This window comes from Podarcis melisellensis (assembly GCF_964234715.1).
Source record: "Podarcis melisellensis genome assembly, chromosome: 6".
NCBI classification, from domain to species: domain Eukaryota; kingdom Metazoa; phylum Chordata; class Lepidosauria; order Squamata; family Lacertidae; genus Podarcis; species Podarcis melisellensis.
Window position 1 is genome coordinate 8610927 of NC_138538.1, and position 7470 is coordinate 8618396.

Genomic DNA, 7470 nt, shown 5'->3' on the forward strand with positions numbered 1-7470 from the left:
AAGGTCTTGTATTTGTTTTCCCACAACCAGTGCAGCACCACCACCACCACCACCACAGCCACGGCCTACATCATAGCCAACGCCATACTTCCCAAAGCCGGTGCTGATTCCTGAGGTGCAGCGCTGGCTTCCGGAAGTACGTTGGCTGGAAGGTGGTTGGTGCACGGGCTCCATTTTTGGGTCCTGCACTCTGGTGTGAAGCAGCTTGGCCCTGAAGGAGCGTCTCCACCCACATCATTTTGCCTGGACACAAGTCCAGCGCTGAGGGCCTTCTGGCGGTTCCCTCACTGCGAGAAGCAAAGTTACAGGGAACCAGGCAGAGGGCCTTCTCGGTAGTGGCACCCACCCTGTGGAACACCCTCCCAGCAGATGTCAAAGAAATAAACAACTACCTGGCATTTAGAAGACATCTGAAGGCAGCCCAGTTTAGGGAAGCTTTTAATGTGTGACATTTTAATGTATTTTTAATCTTTGTTGGAAGCCGCCAAGAGTAGCCAGATGGGCGGGATACAAATTATTATTATTATTATTATTATTATTATTATTATTATTATTATTATTATTATTGATTCATGCCATTAGCTTTGTCCCTGAATTTATTCAGAACTGCGTACAGGTCATGTGTTCCCCAGACTGACTTGGGGGCAATTTGAGCTCCTGGATCAGGTTAGTGAGGCTCTGTCAGCCCTAATAAACACTTATTATATCTTGTGTCTATATGTTTGATGCCAGCTGCTTTGGAAAGACGTTGCCCTACACGGACTAAAAATCCTTCAATAACTGAGGCAGCCATTCTCACCCCACTTACCTGGGAGTAAGCCCCTGTGAATTCACTAAGGCTTACTTCCGAGTACACGTGGTGAGGCTTCCTCTGCAGCCGACAAAATATGAAATTAAATGGCAATTGCCTGTGCAATTGCTCTTCACAATAGTAGGAGCAAAAGCCTAGCAGAGGGTTATTCCAGATTGCCCTCATTCCCTTTTGCTAGCCGCAGTCCTGAGATGAGAAATTTCCATGGAGGGAGCTTCCTTTCCCTGGAAGGCCCTAATCAATATATCTGACAGGCTCGCTTCTGCACTGCTGCCTGTGTCCTTGGACCGAAGCCCACAGTCCATCCTTCTTCCTTGTATGGGAAAGCAGGTGCCCATCTGGTTAATGCTGATGAGACAGAGCTTCCATTTTGCCCAGGTTGTCTTGCAGGTCACCCTGTTGAGCCGATTATTAATGGGAGCTGTGAAACACCGGGCGGTTTTATATACACCATATGGGCAAGGAAACTGATAACGGTTCATCCGGCAACGTGGCATCCTCAGTTCCGTCTTGTTGCCGCTGCCCACTTCATAAGCAACAATGCAATTTGATATCAAGTTGAGAACTTAGCAGACTGAACAGCATTTTCACGATACCTTTGGGTGCAATCCCATAGTCCCTGGGTGTCAGGGCAAGAAGAAGGTCTGCAAGAAGAAGAAGAGTTTGGATTTGATATCCCACTTCATCACTACCCCAAGGAGTCTCAAAGCAGCTAACAATCTCCTTTCCCTTCCTCCCCCACAACAAACACTCTGTGAGGTGAGTGGGGCTGAGAGACTTCAGAGAGAAGTGTGACTGGCCCAAGGTCACCCAGCAGCTGCATGTGGAGAAGCGGGGAAGCGAACCCGGTTCCCCAGATTATGAGTCTATCACTCTTAACCGCTACACCACCAACCACAAAGACCAAAAGAGGGTGTGAGGTGGGACAAACTGGGGCAGGCTCCCGTTCCTGCAACATGGTGGGTCAGGGGAAGTCCACCAGCTCTGGAGCTGGCATGCTTACTTTCTTGTCAGCTGCCTTTGGTCCACCCTCCGCCCCTGCTGGTATCTTCTTCTTCTTCTTCTTTGGCGATCACTCGTAGCCGAGTAAGTTTGTCTTCTATCAACACAGTTTTAAAAGTGAGTCCATAAGTGACTACGGAGGCCAATTCTGGATCCACATGTCCTTCCACAGTGGGGACATAGGTTTCCAGGCAGAAGCTGATCACGGTGATGGTTTGCCAAGCATGCCTTCCTCTTAGTGCATTTCTCCCTTTCAAACCTGAGTTTGAGTGTCTTCAAAGCCCATGACACCTTTGGTAAACGCTGTTCTCCAACTGGAGCACTCGCAAGCCAGTGTTTCCCAGTTGTTGGTGTTTATACTACATTTTTTAAGATTTACGTTGAGAGTCTTTGAACCTCTTTTGTTGTCCACCAGCATCACGCTTTCCATTTTTAAGTTGGGAATAGAGTAGCTGCTTTGGAAGACGATAATCAGGCATCCGCACAACATGACCAGTCCAACGAAGTTGATGTTGAAGAATCATTGTGTTATGTACTGAGTTGAATAGGATCCAAAATGCAGCAGTCTGATTGGTCCTAGAACAATAGGATTCAGAATGCAGCAGTCTGATTGGTCCACAGGAACCACCCAATCCAGCTCCAGGTGGAAGTGAATCCGCAACCTGATTGGCCTACAGGAGAATCCCGGAATTAGCCAATCACGTGGGGCCCATTGTGTAAATAATGTATATAAAGCAGACATTCTGGGGGAACTTCCATTCCTCCTCACCACTATGAGCTGAATAAAGGGCATGAAATCCACTCTTGACTCCGAATATATTTCACATTGCTTCAACACTTGTGATCTTTGCTTCTTTCAGTACACTGGCATTAGTTCACCTCTCTTCCCAAGTGAAGTGTAAAAAAATTCACCATTGATGGAATCTTTTGAGGAGCTGGAGATGGCATTTATAACTGGTCCCACTGGTGTGAGACACGCAGGACACAGGATTGGGCATATCTTCTGCGATGATTTCTTCTTCCTCAACCCCTATTGGGTTTCTTAGCACAAGCCACTTGATTCTCAGCCCCAAATACAAAACTAAACAAAGCTTGCACATATTAAGAACCCAAGATGAGCTTGCTGGATCAGCCAAAGGCCTCTCTAGTCCAGTGTCCTGTTCCCACAGTGGCTGGTCAAATGCCCATTGGAAGTCTGCAATTAGGATTCAAATACAAGAGTCTTTGCCCACTTCAGATGCCCAGCCACCCATATTCAGAAGCATTCCTGCCTCCAACAATGTAGACCCCTATTCCTCTCCCAGACATACAATTCCCAAAATTCTCTGGGAAGAGGGATTGGCTGTGAAAGCAGACTGGAAACTGTGGCTCTGGGAGAGGAGCTCTGTAAACTCTCAGCACCCGTGACAAACTACAGCTCCCAGAATTCATCGGAGGAAGCCATGACTCTTTAAACTGGCATCACAGTGCTTTAAAGGTGTGGTGTGAATGTGGCCACACACAAAATTCAGTCTTGGGGTGCCCTTTAGTTGTTAGGTATGAAGATGCAACTCACTGCAGATCAATGGCAGAGCAAAAGAAAGCTGTCAACAGGTTTATTTATATATCTGTTTTAACATGCACCGTAGGTTGGCTTGATGTTGCAGACGATCACATGGCCTGGTGCGGGAGGGGAGGATAATAAATTATATCCCCACTTTATTTTTTGTTGCAGGAAACCTTGTGGGATTTTTCAGCAAGCTGGAGCTCTTATCTGCCTCTGGGCAACAGCATTATCAAGCGTTCATTTTTGCTCCCCAGCAGGATAGATGGCCTGCAACATACGATAACCTCTGCTTATGAAACATACTACGGAAATTGCGGATAATAGCTCAGCTTAAAGGGGGAAAGCAGCGAGCAAAGTGCTCAGCTTTTCGGTCTCCGAGGAGGATTAAAGGCACAAGCCCCCTGGGTACACGTGACACAAATACATGCCGTGCAGACTCTATGCAAAGCATAGCCGTGCAACCCATGTGTCCGTCAAACGGCAGCAGTGTTTGAAACCTGCAGCAAGGGACTAAACTGTTGCACAATGCTCAGATTGTTTGGGGAGGGGGTGGCAAAGAAAGAAGTCTGGCCTGTGGGCTGCTGGTGGGTAGGATCTATGCATAGGCACTGTTGCAGGAATTTATGTACCGTATTTTTTGCTCTATAAGACTCATTTCTTTCCCTCCCAAAAAGTAAGGGGAAATGTGTGTGCGTCTTATGGAGCAAACGCAGGCTGCGCAGCTATCCCAGAAGCCAAAACAGCAAGAGGGATTGCTGCTTTCACTGCGCAGCGATCCCTCTTGCTGTTCTGGCTTCCGAGATTCAGAATATTTTTTTCCTTGTTTTCCTCCTCCAAAAACTAGGTGTGTCTTGTGGTCTGGTGCGTCTTATAGAGTGAAAAATATGGTGAATGTAGGGGTGGTTGCTCCTCCAGCAGATACCATGCACACACACCCCGACTACCAAAATCAACACAATCACTTCTGCAAATGTTCCCACAAAACACTTCATCACAGTTTTTCCTATCTCTATTCAAAGCGCCTCTGCTGCACATTACAGTTCACTGATAAATGTCTTCTTCTTCAGCGATCACTCATAGCCGACTAAGATTGCCTTCCATCAACACAGTTTTAACAGTGAGTCCATAAATGACTGTAGAGGCCAATTCTGGATCCACATGTCCTACCACAGTGGGGACAATGGTTCCCGAGCGGGAGTTGATCACGGTGCAGATTTGCCAAGAATGTCTTCCTCTTAGCACGTTTCTCCCTTGTGTTCTGAGTTTGAGCGTCTTCAATGTCCATGACACCTTTGGTAAAGGCTGTTCTCCAACTGGAGTGCTCACAAGCTAGTGTTTCCCAGTTGTCAGTGTTTATACTACATTTTTTTAGATTTGCCTTGAGACAGTCTTTAAACCTCTTTTGTTGACCACCAGCATTACGCTTTCCATAGAGTAGCTGCTTTGGAAGACAATAATCAGGCATCTGCACAACATAACCAGTCCAACGAAGTTGATGTTGAAGAACATTGCTTCAATACTGGTGATCTTTGCTTCATCCAGTACACTGATATTAGTTTGCCTGTCTACCCAAGTGATGTGTAAGATTTTCGGAGAAACTGTTGATGGAATCTTTCGAGAAGTTGGAGATGGTGTTTGTAAGTGGTCCATGTTTCAGAAGCATGCAGTAAGGTTGGAGTACTGTGTCCAGTTCTGGGCACCACAGTTCAAGAAGGACACTGACAAACTGGAACGTGTCCAGAGGAGGGCAACCAAAATGGTCAAAGGCCTGGAAACGATGCCTTATGAGGAACGGCTAAGGGAGCTGGGTATGTTTAGCCTGGAGAAGAGAAGGTTAAGGGGTGATATGATAGCCATGTTCAAATATATAAAAGGATGTCACATAGAGGAGGGAGAAAGGTTGTTTTCTGCTGCTCCAGAGAAGCGGACAAGGAGCAAGGGATCCAAACTACAAGAAAGAAGATTCCACCTAAACATTAGGAAGAACTTCCTGACAGTAAGAGCTGTTCGACAGTGGAATTTGCTGCCAAGGAGTGTGGTGGAGTCTCCTTCTTTGGAGGTCTTTAAGCAGAGGCTTGACAACCATATGTCAGGAGTGCTCTGATGGTGTTTCCTGCTTGGCAGGGGGTTGGACTCGATGGCCCTTGTGGTCTCTTCCAACTCTATGATTCTATGATTCTATGGTAGTACAATAGCTTTGTAAACAAGCATTTTGGTTTCCCTGCAATTGTAAATGTATATATAGAGATGTACAGAGATATATATAGAATGTATATTGATAAATGTATCTATGTAATGGCTCACTGGGAAAACTTTAGAAAGTCATATAAAATCGTTCCAGTATGGATTTGCACCATTCCAACTTTGTTCTGGAAAGTAATGGCTACGAGGGGGGGGGGGAGTCTGGGATGCAGGCAGCCATGATCCACGAAACCTGGAATCATGTACACAGCAGCCCCTTGCACAAGAGATAATCACTGGCACCCTGGCAGATGGGTGCCAGACGGGTAGTCATCCCAGGAATGGATTATGGTAGGTTCTCAATCAGGACAAAGGAGTGTGATTACCTGACTGGGAAACCCAGGAACTTGTAAACAACAGCAACAAAAGAAATCATAGTGCACCCTGGAATGCCACCATGGGCAGAAGCTACCGTATTTTCCGCTCTATAAGACGCACCAGACCACAAGACGCACCTAGTTTTTGGAGGAGGAAAACAAGAAAAAAAATATTCTGAATCTCAGAAGCCATAACAGCAAGAGGGATCGCTGCGCAGTGAAAGCAGCAATCCCTCTTGCTCTTCTGGCTTCTGGGATAGCTGTGCAGCCTGCATTCGCTCCATAAGACGCACGCACGTTTCCCCTTACTTTTTGGGAGGGAAAAACTGAGTCTTATAGAGCAAAAAATACGGTAACTAGAAAGGCTCTTGACTGACAGGTCTAGGGCATTGTGAAGGATGCAAACTGGTGTTCAGGCTACCCACAAAGTAACTGTTGGTGCCATTTGCAGTGCAGGAGGGATGGGAAAAAAGAAGGATCATGAGCTACTCCCAGAAGCAGTTCAGGTAGGGCAAAGCTGCACTACGTCCCTTACTAGGATGGAAATAATGAGATATGGGGCTGTGTGGGTGCACTAGCAAGAGTGCTGGATGGACTCCACAGATACGATCTCCACTTGCCTGCGGCGCCCCCACCTTTCTCTCTCAGTACAGGGCAGCAATACCACTGTCAGGAAGTGAATGCTGTAGCTTCACCCCATTGAACGAGCCGCTTCTGGCTGCAGCTACTGCAAAGGTGATTCCCCACCTCCTAGAAACTGTTTGAACTGTGCTTAACTTTGACACTGCCTGGCTCTGTGGCACCAAAAGCAAGCAGTTTAGCTTAAGTGATGTTGCACACTCTGCCTAATGCAAGAGCCGGCCCCAACTGCATCACACTGAGACTCAATTGCATTTGTTGAGCAGGAGGTTCTCTCAAGAAGGCCAAAAGATCCCTCGTAAAACTAAGCCAGGCCTTGGTGGTTGTTGACGGACTCTTATAGCACAAGACATCCGCCAGGTTTTATTTTACACAACCAGAAACCACCGCCATCGAAACAACTTCTGCTCATGCACACACACCAACCCACGGTGCTCAATTTCCTACCCCTTAATTACTCCTACAGGTCTAATTATTTGCATTTCACACACGCTCCTGTCTTAGGGTGCAGACAGTTGGAAGGAGATAGAATTCACCCTTGTTCTCATCTCCTTGCTAAGAGTAGGTAATTATCTTTGCATTCCTGGAGGAATGTTACAATAAATATGGCTGTCATTTTTCATTACTGCACAGCGAACAAAGAAAGTGAAGAGAACAAAAGAGAATGTGATTATGCTAACCTGTGTATGGGAGCGCATGTTAGCTGGGGATAGTGATGAAGGGGGCTTTATTGCTATTATTTATTTGGTACACAAAGGACTGGGCAGCTGTGTTACAAACAATTGCTGATACATTGGTTGTTGTTTTTTAAAAAAGAAGAAGTCATCATCATCATTATTCAAGTATATATATATATAAGAAACCCTGCAGATTTAAGACCAGTAACTGAGTAACTGGAAGCTAAGCTGTGCACT